This window comes from Macaca nemestrina, chromosome 1 (genome assembly GCF_043159975.1).
Source record: "Macaca nemestrina isolate mMacNem1 chromosome 1, mMacNem.hap1, whole genome shotgun sequence".
Lineage (NCBI taxonomy): Eukaryota > Metazoa > Chordata > Mammalia > Primates > Cercopithecidae > Macaca > Macaca nemestrina.
The window spans coordinates 15,680,210-15,696,825 of NC_092125.1; the positions used below are offsets into that span (position 1 = coordinate 15,680,210).

The 16,616-nt window shown below is 40.0% G+C and overlaps 1 long non-coding RNA gene across 1 annotated transcript in view; it reads left to right on the forward strand.

The window, feature by feature from the left end:
- LOC139357414 (uncharacterized) overlaps positions 1–6,148 on the forward strand; it is a 71,226-nt gene extending 65,078 nt beyond the window's left edge. Inside the window, exon 3 of the long non-coding RNA XR_011610445.1 lies at positions 6,024–6,148. This is a non-coding gene — a long non-coding RNA (uncharacterized lncRNA). The remainder of the gene's footprint in view (positions 1–6,023) is intronic.
- The last annotated feature ends 10,468 nt before the right edge of the window (positions 6,149–16,616 follow it).

A 16,616-nucleotide genomic window follows, 5' to 3' on the forward strand; every position in this document is an offset into this window, starting at 1 on the left:
CTGGATTGGTGGCAGGGAATTCCAGTATTCTGATTCTTGGAGTGTGACCTCGAGGGGGACAGCAGCCATTGGGGTTGTGTCCTTGGCTCTGCTGACTCCTGGAACCATGGAGAGGAGTTGTCGCTGGAGGATAGCAGGAGTGGGTCCCTTTTAAGCATAAGTACAGAGGCGGGAGCCTCTCATAGCCAGGTCTAAAGGCAGGACTGTTCACTCGCAAAGGATCAACTTTTTAAGGAAATTTCCCAATGTTTTCTTAAAAATATAAAAGTTTTGGCTGGGAGACATGTTTCATGCCTGTAATCCCAACACTTTCGGAGATCGAGGCAAGGAGAATCGCTTTAGCCCAGGAATTCTAAATCAGCCTGGGCAACACAGGGAGATAGGTCTCCACAAAAAAAAAAAAAATATATATATATATATATACATATATATATATACACACACACACACACACACACACACATATATATATATATATATACACACACACACATAAAATTCGCCAGATGCAGTGGCACATGCTTGTATTCTCATCTACTAAGGGAGGCTGAGGCAGGAGGATCCCTTGAGCCCAGAAAGTTGAGTCTACAGTGAACTGTGATCATGCCAATGCACTCCAGCCTGGGCAACACAGTGAGATCCTGCCTTAAAAACAAAACCCAAAAATAACAGGAAGAGTTTTGTATTGAATTTAAAAGACCTCAATTTTTTAAAAAAGAGAAAAGACAGATAATACGTTTCATCAGTATGCCCAGTGCATAAAGGAATTTTCACATAGTGTAGATTTTTATATTTATAAGCTAATGCTTGAAGACTTTATTTGGACAATTTAGTCTAAAGCACTGTTACACTGATCAGGCAGAAATCAGGTTTGAGTATGAATTATAAAGATAACTGATCTTGTTTTCTTTGCTTTGGAAGACCTGGCCAATTAGTGTTGAAATTAGAATTCTGAAGAAATGTTGCTGTCTGAAAAGCCATCTGTTGGTGTTTGTTAAATTTATTCCCATATAACTAAAAGAGAAGTTATTTCTAATTGCTATGCAGAAACAGCCACTGTCTAAAAGCTGACTAAGTCTCTTAAGAATGTATAGTCCTTACCTCGCTGGGCTGTAAGCCTGGAGAATATAGCAAATGTTGTATGGAAAACAATTTTTCATTCAAGATGTTCACTCAAAGCATTAACTATCTCCTTTAGTCAATGAGCTCCAATGAGATTGCAAAACGTTACTCTTCATTAAGGTGGCTCACTAGAACTGGGCTGTCCTGGATGACCCATAATCCTCTTAGCCTCGTCCAAGGGCAATTACTCAGTGTCCTTAACCCTTGCTTTGCTTTCAGTTGGCTGTGACTTGCGTGTGTACTTGTGTCTCTTGCAATTCAGATCAGTGATGTCACAGAAAAGGACAATCTACAAAAGAAATAGTACTGTTTACAGTCGTCAAAACAACTCAACTTAGAGCAACTTTATTTGGCTAGAAAATTTGTATTGCACTTCTCCTTCCCTTCTATTTTTCCTTGAAAGCCTTTCTATCTTCTTCAACTGAGACTTTCCTAGGATAAAGAGAATACAATTCTCCTACGTGGCAGATATCCTGGCTGGCAATCCAATTTCCACATACTTTCTAAGAGAAAAGAGAACCATATTTCACTGGGAGTGTCAGTGCGCTGAAATAAAAATACTATTTGCTCAAATCTCCTTCCAGCTAGGGGTTGCCATGTCGCACAGTTTGGGTCCATAAGGTATGGGCAGATTTACCGGGAGGGCGTGCTCTTTCCTGAGTAATATTTGATTTGGAGAAAGCACGTTGGCCTTTAACTTTCACCTTTATTTCTGCGAGGAATCTGAATGTAAAGCATTTATCTTGCAATTAGGACAAATGCCACATATTAGGAAGAGCAGAGTAGAAGCTGGAAAGAACCTATGCCTTTGATGACAACCTTGAGGAGCTGCTGTAGTAGCCTAAACTTCCCACACCCAGACTTTGAACCAAAACAATCTAACGCTGATAGACTTTCTGTTAATCTCAGCCAAGTGCATTCCTAAGTCATACATCCTTCCTGAATCAAAAGCCTATTTGGCTCCAAATAAACACAGAGTCCTGCCAAAAGAACAAAACAGAAGAGGAAATTCTACTATAGACCTGGTGTATTATTCAAGAGTTGAAATGGTGTACAGGGAGGTTTTGTTTTGTTTTGTTTTTTGAGATGGAGTCTTGCTCTGTCGCCCAAGCTGGAGTGCAGTGGTGCGATCTTGGCTCACTGCAACCTCTGCCTCCCGGGTTCAAACAATTCTCCTGTCTCAGCCTCCCGCATAGCTGGGACTCCAGTCACATGCCACCATGCCCAGCTAATTTAGGGGAGCTTTTTATGGTCAATGTACTTTACTGTTTTTTAAGTCTTCGAAAATGGGTAATTAAAGAACAAAACAAATGACAACTCTTAGTTAAACAGAATGCAACCAAAATGGGGTATCCTTCTCATGTTAAAAAGCAGAATTTATACTGAAGAAAAATATACCCTCACAATGATACATTTGAAGGAATAGTTACATCTCTATGTGAATCATAGAAAGTATCTGGACTTTTGGAAATGAACTGTGTTATACTTTTCTTCTTTTTTTCTTTTTAATTTTGCCACACCTCACCTGGATGCTTTATAATTTTCTATAGCTCAGAAATTGTTAGCAAACAACTTGGCTTATGAGGTTGAATCTGCTCACCACAATACAAATAACATTCAGGGTTTGCAGAGAGTTTGTACCTTTAATAAAGAAAATGAATATATCTTTTTAAATTGGTCTTAATTGCTACTGGCAGACAATGGGGGAAAAGGCAGCTAACACAAGAAGGCTAAAATTCCTTCCACACAAAAGAAGTCTACGGCAGGAGATACAGGGAGGGTATGAAGATTCAGAGCTTTGGGGACCCAGGTTCCTTCTACCTTTCTGTTTCATTCTTCTTAGCTTATCTTCTGTTCTCAGTATCCTTCAGAAACGTGGGAGGGAGCATTGCAGTCAGGTCAGTATTCCACATAGGAGGTAAGAGAAATGAAGAAGCACACACAAAAAAGAGCCCAACTAGTTTTCTGCAGCTCTTTTTTTTTTTTTTTTTTTTTTTTTTTTGAGACGGAGTCTGGCTCTGTAGCCCAGGCTGGAGTGCAGTGGCGCGATCTCGGTTCACTGCAAGCTCTGCCTCCCAGGTTCACGCCATTCTCCTGCCTCAGCCTCCCGAGTAGCTGGGACTACAGGCACCCGCCACCATGTCCGGCTAATTTTTTGTATTTTTTTTAAGTAGAGACAGGGTTTCACGGTGTTAGCCAGGATGGTCTCGATCTCCTGACCTCATGATCCACCCGTCTCGGCCTCCCAAAGTGCTGGGATTACAGGCTTGAGCCACCACGCCCTGCCCTGCAACTCTTTTAAGAGCGCTCATTTCAAAAAAAATTTCACCCAACAGTTTCTATGTATGTGTTATCGGCCATTCCTGTGTTCCAGACCACACTCATGATAAAGGAAGATGGAATACATAGCCCTTTGCCTGGATGCATTGTTGCCCTGAATAAGTTAGGGTTTTCAAAGGAAGAGGGAAATAGGTATATTGGGTAGACCAGCCAGAGTCTCTTCACTTCTTGGATTTTTAGTACCTTTGAGCATCGTTCTCTGCAGCTTCTCATTTCCCTCTGTGTGGTCCTTCCTCAGCATAACCCTCTTCCATCTTCCTCCATGTCTGTATCCAAGGCAGGCGCTGGAGAGTCCTCTCTTCTCAAGGCTTCAAGATTTGCAGCACATTTTGTGCCAGGGGAGGAGAGGGAGGGGCAGGGCAAATTCATTGCTGTGATTATCAACAGACTATTAATGCATTAATAGTTAAGAGAAACCCAAAGAAAAGTGTTTTTTCTTTTTTTATACACACTCCTGACACCAAATATAGGCTAGAGGAAAAATTGAACTATATTTTTCTACTCTATACTCTCACATAGTCACTTAATACAACACTTTTGAAACAGATGTATGGGGGGTTTTCCCTACACACAAGAAAAAAAAAAAAGTCCTGCAGATTCTGTAGTGGATTCTGCAGTAGACACAAGCTGGGTGTCCTCTAATTCAATTCAATTCTGACACGATCTACCTGGAGATGGCATCAGATCCCATAGGTCAGAGGCTCAGTCCCATAAGAATGCTCCCTACTTAGACTCAGTCACAGGTAGTAGGTTGTCAACTGCTCTTCTGACTGGCTATGAATCAGGGTCCCAACAACTCCTTCCTGGAATTGGATGCATTTGCTAGCGTATTATATTATGTGACGTATTATATAATCATATATGTAATACGTAATATATATAATACGTATATATGCGTATATAATACATATATAAGCGTACTATAATACACTTATCAGCTTATTATAAAGAATGTTATAAAGGATACAGATGACAAGATGCACAAGGTAAGGTATGGAGAAAGGGGCCCAGAGCTTCCGTGCTCTCCCTGGGTGCACCACCTTCCAAAACTCTCCCCGTGTTCTGCTACCTAGGAGCTCCTGAACCTTGTCTTTTGGGGTTTTTATAGAGACTTCATTACACAGATGAGACAGAGTAGATATGAGACTCGCCTCCCACCCACTACACCCCACCAAGGACGTCTAATGTAAGCTGGTGGGGAGGGGAGCCATGGTCAGCAAGGACCATCCAAATCTTGTACCATTAATCTTGCTCGACGTGCCGTGCCCGCTGATCGAGGAGCCTTAAGGAGACTAAGATAAGCAATGGCCCACTGTAAATCTTACTCAAGGTGCCTTACTCACTGACTGTGGGACCTTGAGGGAACCTAAACAAGCAGCTCCCACTTTAAAACTTATTCAAGGGTGTTAACCCTATCTCCGGCATGCGTACAAGACCAGAAGAATGACCAATCCTTTACCTTAGCTTCATTATAACACTAAAAAGTCACATCCGGGGGGTGGAGATTTAACTTGTGAATGAGATCTGCAATGCATGAAGAAGCATATCATCAAACTGTGCAGGTACCAGAAGTTTCCAGCCTCTATATGCTTAAACATCACTCCCAGCCCACTTTAGCTTCTTTAAAATTACTCTCCTTACTCCCTTCAGGGAGCCGGTCAGATAATTATCTCGCTTGTGCTGCCTCCCTTGTGTTCAAACATAAGACCAAATAAAAGCCTTGTCTGGGAAACTTGCTAGATCTCATGTCAATTTCTGTAACACAAGAGCCAAGTACCTGTCGTCAGTTACATAGGCATGAATGATTAATGACCAGTGATAATCATTGGTGATCAGTGATCAACTCAATCTTCAGCCCCTCTTCCTGCTGTGGAGGTTAGAGGTGAGAATGAAAGTCTCAACCTTCTAATCCTGAAGTTGTCTAGGGGCACCTAATCATTTCATTAGCATTCAAAAGACATTCTTATTACTCCTGAGATTCCAAGGGTTTTAGGAGCTATACATCAAGAAACTGGGATGAAGAACAAATATATACAGTCATGCGTCTCATATAAGAAGGTGGTCCCATAAGATTATAATACCATATTTTGACTGTACCTTTTCTATGCCTAGATACACAAATACTTACCATTGTGTTGCAGTTGCCTACAGTATTCAGTACAGTAACATGCTGTGCAGGTTTGTAGCCTGGGAGCCGTAGACTGTCTACCATAGAGCCTGGTATGTAGTAGGCTATGCGATCCAGGTTTGAGTAAGTACTCTGTGATGTTCACACAATGATAAAATCACTTAATGATGCATTTCTCAGAATGTATCCCTGTCATTAAGCAACACTTGAATGTGTTTCACAGTGTCACAAGACAGACCTGGGTTTCTCTGGAAATACTGTTTCCTCAAAAACTGAATCAGCTTCCAGTAATTTTGCTTTCAGTCGAGTTTTTTGCCTAAGTCGTCACAGTGAAAAACTTTGCCTAGAAACATTTTAAATAATAGAGCTGATTATTTTAATACATACCAAACTTTTCTGATTCGCTATTTATTTTTCTTTCCATTTTGTTAAGGTATGTCTTTTGAGAATCTATGCTGCCTCCCACCCCCCAAATATAACAAGCATGCCTCAGGCTCCAAGGAGAATTTAAATTCTGCTTGCCAAAAAAGGTTTAAGCAACCATCACCAAAGTCAGTAGAGAAGGCTGGCAGGGAGATTCCAGAGGAAAAAAAATAATAATCCAAAAGTGCTCAGAAAAACAATACAATGGAGTAAAAGCATTATAGACCACAGAAATTTAAGCCAGTTTTCTTCAGAACACGGAGAACTGCAAAACCTTCTAAAAAGGTTGCTTGTGAGTGACAGAATAAGAGACCCCCCAAAGAGATCCATGTCTTAATCCCGAGAACCTGTGAATATGTATGTTGCATGGAAAAGAGGAGTTCAGGTTGCAGGTGGAACTACATTTGCTAATCAACTGGCCTTGGACTGGAGAGATGATTTTGTACTATGCTGCTGGGCTCAATGTAATTTCAAAGTCCTTAAATGGTAAAGAGAGAGGCAGAAATGTCAGAAACAGAGATGGCAACATGAAAATCACCTTATGGGCCATTGTTTGCTTTGAAGATGAGAGAAAGAACATGAGCCAAGAAATGCAGACAGACACTAGAAGCTGGAAGAGTCAAGAGAACAGATTCTACCCCAAGAGCCCCCAGAAAGAAACCTAGAACTGCCTATACCAGCAAGGCATGATGACTGTCTCTTGTAATCCCAGCACTTTGGAAGTCTGAAGCAGGAGGATCACCTGAGCCCAGCAGTCTGAGACCAGTCTGGGCAACATAGTGAGACTGTGTCTCTACAAAAAATGAAAAAAATTAGCCAGGCATGGTGGTGCACACCTGTAATCCCAGCTACTTGGAAGGCTGAGGCAGGAGGATCACCTGACCTGGGGAGGCCAACGCTGCAGTGAGCTGTGATAGCACCACTGCACTCCAGCCTGGGCAGCAGAGCCAGACTCTGTCTCAAAATAAAAAAGAAAAAGAGAAAGAAAAAGACAGAGAGATCTGCCTACACCTTGATTTTTAGCCCAGTGAGACCCATCCTGAACTTCTGACTTCCAGAACCATAGATAATAAATTTCTGTTGCTTTAAGCCACATTTTGTGACTATTTGTTACAGTGGCAAATGGAAACTAATACATTGATCTGTAAAGATCAGTTGGGATAATTTTTGACTATTTGCCGATTTAAGGCAAGAAGCAGACTTCCCAGCAGAGAAAGAGTGGAATAAAGTAGTGTAGCATGCATCAACAGAAATAAATGTAAGGCTGGGCATGGTGGCTCATGCCTGTAATCTTGGCACTTTGGGAGGTTGAGGTGGTAGAATCACTTGGCTGAGGAGTTCAAGACCAGCCCAGGCAACATAGTGAGACCACCATCTCTACAAAACATAAAAATAAAAAACAAAAATTAGCCAGGTGTGGTGGTGCCTGCCTACAGTCCCAGCTATTCAGGAGGATGAGGTGGAAGGATCACTTGAACCCAGGAGGAAGAGGTTGCAGTGAGTTGAAATTGCACCACTGCCCTTCAACTTGGGTGACAGAGTGAGACTCTGTCTAAAAACCAACCAAACAAACAAATATATATATGTGTGTAAGACCAGAGCAGAGGGCACTCTATAATCCTCATATGTATAGTAGGGTTGCTATCAGATTCTTAGGGGAGTTTGGTGACTTGCATCCTTTAAGGTTTTTAATATGCATGCATAATGTTGATAGTTTTTACATTTTAAATTACATAATTAATGAACCAATACTGATATATTATTAGGAACTAGTAATCATATTTCTTTGGCTTCTACCTAATGTCATTTTTTGTTGTTGTTCAACAGTCCCATGCAGATGCCACCTTCTATTTAGCTGGCATGACTTTTTCGGACCTTCTTTGTGACAGTTTCTAAGAATGTGCATGTTTTCAATGACCTGACAGTGTGAAGAAGTACTGGCCAGGTATACTGTAGAATGCCCTGTAGTAGAATGTATCTGATGTTTTTGTCATGATTAGTATGGACTCATAGGTGCTTATTTCATACTTTGGGTTATAATCAAGTACTACTTTAAGCAGGAGATAAACTTTAATTGCAAAGAGTTAGTGAAGCACGTTCCTTGGAGTGAAAAAGTGTTTCATTTATTTTTGGCTCCATGTTGTAAATCACTTCCTCTTTTTCTAGTGGAGAAGCCAAAGATACTGCATATTAACCACCCAGAAAACCAAACAAAAAACAAGGCTTCTAAGTAATTGGGTTGAAACACATTTCCAATAAGGGTAAAATTCAACTCTGATTATAGGAGGCAGATTTTCTGTGTTGTTTTTCGTCTCCTTCAATGCAAAACACAAATCAGATTGCTGTTACTGTTGAATTGCTTTATTATTCATCCAAAATGTGAACATGGTTAGACAATTGTGAGATGTAATAAAATATGGCAGGGACAGAAGGCAATGATCGTTCTTACTATTAACTATTTTCCAATGTAGCTAAACTTTAATAAACATAATGGGGTGTTAAAAAAATAATTTCTCACTTAATATCTTGTCATTTTCCCCCGACACTATAAAAATCTCAGTATGATTTTTAATATTCAATGCAGCAACTTGACAGTTGCCTCCCTATAGCAACGTTAAAAGTAAGTTTAAATATTTTTCTAATATATTTAGAACCAAAGCATAATGAATAATATTGTTTATACAAATTAAGTGTATGGCAAATTACAGACAAGTTAATGAGGAACTAGTAAAGAAGATGGTGGTAAATAAGGAGAAAAGATACACATGAAAGAAATTCAGAGAAACAGACAGACAAATGTGATTCTTATTTTCTAAATGGGGAGAATGACCAGATTTCAGGTACTAAAGGCTTTTGAGATTGACATTCATCTTTGGGAAAAATTTAGAATAAATTATTAAATAAACAGATTGTGATCCATTTTTTAAAAAAATGGGTTGTTCCTGGAGTCCAATATGGATTTACTAAGAACAAGATATTTAAAATAATGATTTGTTTGTCATTAGGCTTAGGAGAGATTAGAGGTATACCAAGGCTACTATATGACTTGAGTTCAACATACCGTTCAACTGAAAGCCCTGTGATATCCCTTTGGTTAAGGAGTTGCTAGGAGGTTAGGAGGACAGCAGTTTTCATTAGTTGCATCATGTTAAAGAAAGCTACTGGCAGAGACATTATCTGATGGCTTTTTTTCAACCTGTAAAAGGTCTCTAGCAAAGCATCTCCAGACTCATTTTTTTTTTTTTTTTTTTTTTTTTTTTTTGAGACAGAGTCTTACTCTGTCGCCCAGGCTGGAGTACAGTGGCAAGATCTCAGCTCACTGCAACCTCTGCCTCCCAGGTCCAAGCGATTCTCCTGCCTTAGCCTCCCTAGTAGCTGGGATTACAGGTATCCTCCACCATGCCTGGCTAATTTTTTTGTATTTTTAGTAGAGATGGGGTTTCACCATGTTGGTCAAGCTGGTCTCAAACTCCTGACCTCAGGTGATCCGCCTGCCTCGGCTTCCCAAAGTTCTGGGATTACAGGCATGAGCCACCGCGCCTGACCTAGACTTAATTCTTGGACCTAGACCCTTTGCCATTTTTATTTTTGATTGACGACAAAGCAAAGTCGATAAATGTAGATGTGCGTCATCATTTGGATGGATATCTCCTGCGGTAAACTCTGAATACAAAAGTCAAAATCATCATACTGAACAGATTGAAACCAATGAAAGGATACTCAATGGAAATGAAAACATAATCTGGCATTTAATATAAAAAAATTAGAATCACAAATACAAAATGAGAAAGATCTGACTTTGTGGCAATACATTTCAAAAGAAATCTGAATTTTTGGGGCCACAATTTAAAAATGGGTCAATTGTATGAGGTAATTAATTCACCCCCACCTCCCTATTCCCTGCCCCTCCCCACAAAAAAAGCCAACATTGTCATCATCTGTGTCCAAGGGATAGAAAGTAAGATTATAGACCAAAATTCTATGTCCATCGATCTTAACTATAATATTACCTGTTCCATTTTAATGTCTGTGTTTTAAGAGAAACATTGCTCACTATAATATGCTCAGAGAAGGGGTATTTAGAGATCTAGGAAGCAGAAGTAGCTTGTTTACCCCCAACAAGAGACAACTAAAGGCATATAGGATCATTGTCTTCTAACGTTTGGAGAGTTGTCTGGTAGAAACAACAGATTTGTCTGCTGTTAGAGACAGCATTTGCTTTAGAAAGCTAAGAGAAGTGAGATTTTGTTTCAACATGTGGTAGTAATTAGAATTGCAGTGTGGGGATGGGGATGCCAGAGAGGGTATTGCCACGCCAAATGGGAAGCAGGTCTGGGGTTTGATTTCTGAATTTTCTCCCATAAAGATATTCAGTATAGCTAAAGTAATCTGCTTCTTTCCACACCTGCCTCACTCCTGTCCCACAAAAGAAGGATTGTAAGGCTGAATGATTTCAAAAAGAGAAAACAGGTGATCTCTTGCCGGGTCAACATTCCACAGATGGTTACCAGATGCGTACAGGTGCCATGTCCCGTGTGAGCTGCTGGTTACCTGAGCACAGGGAACTTAGGCTCTTACGGGGTGAGCTCGGGGTAGAATCCTTTCCCCTAAAAGCAGCTATGTTACTAATGGGAGTAATGTCAAAGTCAACTCACTCTGAGCTCAGAAGACTTTATCAGTGGTTCTCTTAAGACTTCAACTGCAAAGCTTCCTTTCTCTCTGTTTTTAATTGATAAATAATATTGTTACATATTTATGGGGTAATGTGGTATTTTGATACATGCATACAATGTGTAATGATCAAATCAGAGTAATTAGTATTATATAATCCATCACTTCAAATATTTGTCATTTCTTTGTGTTGGGAACATTTTAATTTTTCTCCTTTAGTTATTTTGAAATATATAATATATTGTTGTTAACTATAAAATCAAACAATAGAACTTATTCCTTCTAACTCTATGTTTATACTCATTAGCCAACCTTTCTTCATCCCCACTTCTAGGAACTGACAAATTGTATTAATCAATTGTATTTTGTATCCTGTCTAGGATACAAAAATCAACATACCAAAATCAGTAGTGTTCCTATACACCAATAACGAAGTAGCTGAAAAAGAAACCAAGAAAACAATTTCATTTGCAATAGCTACAAAAAAAAAAACATGGCCAGGCACAGTGGCTCATGCCTGTAATCCTAGCACTTTGAGAGGCCCAGGCAGGAGGATTGCTTGAGCTCAGGAGTTCAAGACAAGCCTGGGCAACATAGCAAGACCTCTTCTCTATTAAAAATTAAAATAATTAACCAGGCAAGGTGGTATATGCCTGTAGTCCCAACTACTCGGGAGGCTGAGGTGGGAGTATAGCTTGAACCTGGAAGATCAAGGCTATGTGAGCCATGATCGCTGTTGGGGTGTGAAGCAGCTTCCTAAATTTAGCAGTACTAAATGCTGGATACATATGCCTTTCCTGCCCTTGATTTATTCTCTCCTCAAAGAGCACTTATCCTCTTCACCATGATTTTTATTCTTAACAATCCATCTTAATTATTATATCTTCATGGAAATTATATTTGAAAAGGCTGAAGGGGCATTCCATTTAAAAGTGTTTTGTGTTTGTTGTGTGTGTAAAGGATAAGAAACATACACCCTGGAAAATCAATCTCTTTTTCTTCCCCCTTACTTCTGGGCATCTTGGGATTTAAAGATGCACAGTGAGAGGCTGTATCGGTCTTTCTAGCCTGCCCATCATGTTAATGTTCAGCTCAATACTTTTGTCTCTGTCCAAAAAGTCATATTGCTTTGGTATAGAGAGCTTAATCTTTTCAGCTTTATCCTAAAACCTCTTTTTCATTTAGATTCATTTTTGCAACTGGCTGGCAAACCCCACAGGCTCTGTCCTTGAGAAGCACATGGCCATCTGCTGCTTATCTGCTCCTGGGAAGGGGGTGTGGGCTGCCACCCTCTGTGCCTGGTGCAGTGGCCGAGAAAAAACCACCTGGTCTATGCAGGAAAAGCCCTGTCTCCATGGGAACAGACCCAAGCACTGACTATCTGATCTCCCTTAGCTTCAGGCACCTTGCTGAGCACACCCCAGGGCTACAGTGGTACAGAGGGGAGGAAGAGCAAAGGAGAGGACAACCATTCCTCTCCACTGCTACTTTCAAACAAATGGATGTGAGTCCAGAGAGGGTGCCCCATGTCGGCTCATTATTATTACTGCAAGTGTAGCTAAAAGCAGACGCCATGTCCTCCAGCCAGCAGCTCAGGGCCATAAGTACCAAACGAACTAGTAACTGTTGAGTTATTCTTTAAAAGCATTATTCCTTTTCTAAATATCCTCCATACCTGTTCCTATACCTCCAGAGTTTAAAATCTCTATGAAACCAGGAAACTTCAACACAGAGTTCAGGGAAGAAACCTAGTAACTGCCTAGTTGGGAGTCCTCCTCAGAACAAAGGTCTTCTGAATTCTTGCATTTGCATGTGAACCTCATTATTTTATTCTCTCTGCAATGGCACCCTCTACTCTCAAATGAGGCCACAAGTTTCTGCATTCCTCTGATTTCTGAAATGCAGTCACCACTGATTTGTAAGGGATGCTTTCGTAATCTTAAAATAAAGTAAAGAAATATACAAACAATTGCTTTTTTAAGTCATATGTTTTTCTCACCCTAAATATTGAAAGTATGTTTATTGAATACCTCGCATGGACTAGTTTCTGGCTAAATAGTTGTTTCTAATAACACTCTGTAATCACCCAATGGGTTCTTCTTGCCTGCTGCACAGGCAAAATCAATCCACTGAGACCACAGCATTGCAGCGGAGAAAGAGTTTAACTGACACAAGGCCAGCCCACACAGAACTGGAGTTACCACACAAATCAGTCTCCCTAAAGACTCAGAGACTAGAGTCTTTATGGAAAATTTGGTGGGCAGGGGGCTAGGGAATAAGCGTTGCTAATTAGTTGGAGATAAAATCATGGGGGTGTGGAAAACAATACTTCTCTGCTAAGTCCACTTCTGAATGGAGGTCACAGGTGCAGTGGAGAGGTGAGTCATGAGTCTGGGTGGGGTCAGTCTGAAAGATACCTCAAAAAACCAATCCTAGGTTCTAAAATAGTGGTGTTATCTGTAGGAGTAATTGAGGAAGTTATAAATCTTGTGACCTCTGGCCACACGATTCCTGAGCAGTAAAGGATTATAGAAACTATGCCTACATCTTAGCAGAGTTCAGGCTTTTCCCATGATCCTATTCTTGTGGCCTTTCATTAATCTTACAAAGCTAGTTTCAGTCCCCAAGCAAGGAGGGGGTTCATTTTAGGGAGAGACTATTATCATCTTTACCTTCAAATTAAACTATAAACTAAATTCCTCCCAAATTTAGTAGCTTGGTCTACACCCAGGAATAACCAAGGACAGCTTGGAGGTCAGAAGCAAGATGGAGTCAACGATGTCATATTTCTCTTACTGTCATAATTTTGCAAAGGTGTTTTCAAATCCCATCTTGTGCTTCAGCACACCTCAATCCAGAGATGTGAGCTATGGAGATGAGAAAAGGCCAAAAATGTCTCTAACTTCTTCCTGTTGACAGAAGGCCAGGTTGGGGTATGGGTCACCCCCAGGGTAAGAGGAGTGAAACCGTCTTGCAGTTGTCTGTATGTATTCACGGGTGGCTGGTTGGAGTCCCAAGTTCTGCATGACAAAATCATTGGTGCTCTTAGGACAGCACTCACATGAACAGTAGGCTATAAGACAAATAATGAGCCCTAACATAAAGACTGAAAACCCTAGCTTCAGGAATTCCTATAGAACTGGCATGAAGCCTTAAGGGATCCAGGTGAATGACCCCAAGAACCAGCCAGGCATGGGGTCATCAGCAGAGACTCAAAAACAGGACAAAGCTGGAATTTAATAATGGGTATACTATAGTTTTTCTTGAAACAGAATTTTTCTCTCTCCAGTCACCCATTTTTATCAAGGACAAATCACAGTAGGACAAATCAATTTGCAAAATAAGTTCCAATCCCATTGTATGTGGCCTGATTACTTGCATAAAGTACAATAAAAATAATTATTTGCTGTGTAGGATCTTTTCTTTTTTTAGAGAAATGGCTTTTTTTTGGAATTGTTTTAATAAAGAATCTCAAATTAGGCCTTTTAAAAGCCTGTTGATCCCAGACAAGGATTTATTTGTGCCTCCAAATACCTATATGAATTGGGTGAGTTTCTCTCTTCTTGAGGTCTCAAAATAGCGTGGGGTTTCTGAGTCTGTCAAAAAGTGACATGCTACAGTTGTCACAGGTCAGGAACTCTGTACAGGATAAGGTATGAGGCCAGTTTTTTCAAAGGGCTTTTGCTGGCTCTATAGGTCAACCTCAATTCCTCAAAGCAATCTGAAGACATATCATTCCAGTCAGAGCCTTGGTAAAATAACCAGTCTCTCCAATTGTGTCCTGCTACAGAAGAAAACTGATTCTTATTGAACTTCTGTAAGTCACTATATTGCCATAAGTTAAGAATATTTACATATAGTTTCCAAATTCTGGAGAAGTTTTTAATGGCTGATGTGATACCTCAGTTCTTGTCTTCTTGGTTTAAAAGAATTTAAGCAAGAGACACACAACAAAAGAAATTTATTGCCAAAGAAAAGGAATATTCTGAAAGTTAGGTGCAGAATAGACAGTACACCCTTCAGAACCCTTCTGAAGATCGCTTTGCTTGAATGAGCTCGATTGCAACACGGATGATGAGGCTTATTGTGTTAATTGTATGGTCACCATGGTTGCTGTGTCCTGAGGACATGGTCACTTCTTTGACTACCTATCCTGCCTCAAAATCAGGTAGAGAGAAAAAAATATGCTTCAAATTTTGCTCACGGGAGTATTTACTCAATTGTCAAAAACTGTAAATCACTCAAAAGAAGCTTGCTTGACGCTGAAAAAAACAAAACAAAACAAAAGAATCAGCAACATTTGGTTTTTTTGTTTTTTGTTTGATTTTTTTTTTTTTTAAGACGGGGTCTCACTCTGTCGCCCAGGCTGGAGAGAAGCGGTATGATCTTGGCTGGCTCACTGCAACCTCTGCCTCCCAGGTTCAAGTGATTCTCATGCCTCAGCCTCCCAAGTAGCTGGGACTACAGGTGCATGCCACCATGCCCGGCTAATTTTTTGTATTTTTAGTAGAGAGGGGGTTTCGTCATGTTGGCCAGGCTAGTCTCAAACTCCTGAGCTCAGGCAATCCACCTGCCTCTCCCTCCCAAAGTGCTAAGATTACAGACATGAGCCAAGAATCAGCAATGTTTTAAGCAAAAAGTTATAAAAAGATTATTTCAGTATTCTATTAGTTCAGGTCATGCAATTAATTCCTGTTCTGCTAGATATTGGGACAGTAATCCTTATGGATGCATCATCTCTCTGTGGAAGTTTTTCCTCTATTCTAACGACACAATTTCCAAAGATACCAGGAACCTGCATTCAAGTGTATCCCTCCTCTTCCCATAATCTTGTGACCTCTCATTAGTTTTACAAAGGTGTTTTCAGTCCCTGAACAAGGAGGACATTAGTTTTAGGGAGGACCTATTATCATCCTTGCTTTTGAGTTAAACTATAAACTAAATTCCTCCCAAAGTTAGGTTGGATCAAGGACAACTTGAAAATCAGAAGCAAGATGGAATCAACTATGTCATCTTTCTCTTACTGCCATGATTTTGCAGAGGCAGTTTCAACTTTATCCCCACAACTGTTGTAATATATCATGAAAGGCCAACATGAGATAGTTTGAGCTACTTTTTTCGTTTTCCTCTTTGGAATATCAGAGTTATTGCTGTGAGAAGCAAGAGAAAAAACTCAGCAATTTGGAGAACAAAAATGCCTCCTAAGGATGTCATCATTTAAATTTTTTTCTAATGAGGTCCCTTTTGATTGCTGGTAATGTTTTAATATACCACTGTTAAAAGAATCAATGAAGTTTCCTTATCCTTCTGGGCCTAAACGATATTGAGATTTTTCAAAAGTCAGAGCACACCATGGGGTCTTAAAAGTAAGTCATTAGACTTGCACCAGCTCACTTAATCACACCACCTACTCCTAAATTATAGTCGTCAATTGAGTAGAAAACGAAACTTGGCAACTTCAACAAAAAAGGACAGGATCAATATACTCATTTGTGGATTAGGCACTGAAATCAATATTTGCTTGCTAGAGTTTTCAGTGCACTGAAAATCATACCTATTTGCCCTATGGTTTCTTCTTTCTCTTTCAAGTTGATCCAAGGTTTCACAAGAATTAGCATACCTAGTTTTCTTACAGGCCCTACTGTGTCATCACTAAAGAAAAACTGGACCATGTGCCCATAGCTCAATCATGACATTGTAGGACAACTCAAAGTCATGTCAATCTCTAATCTCAGCAAACAGAATGCACATTTGCTTTAGTTACGTATCATCTTCTTTACCCTTGCAGGAAATTTTTAATTAAATAATAAAAGGGTTATCTAGAAAACATACTCTACTGTCCAACACTCTAAAGAGACTGTTGAAAACTATCAACCAAAGAATCAACCAAAGAAAGTCTTTATCTCTTTAACCACCAGCCCCAAGCATAGGA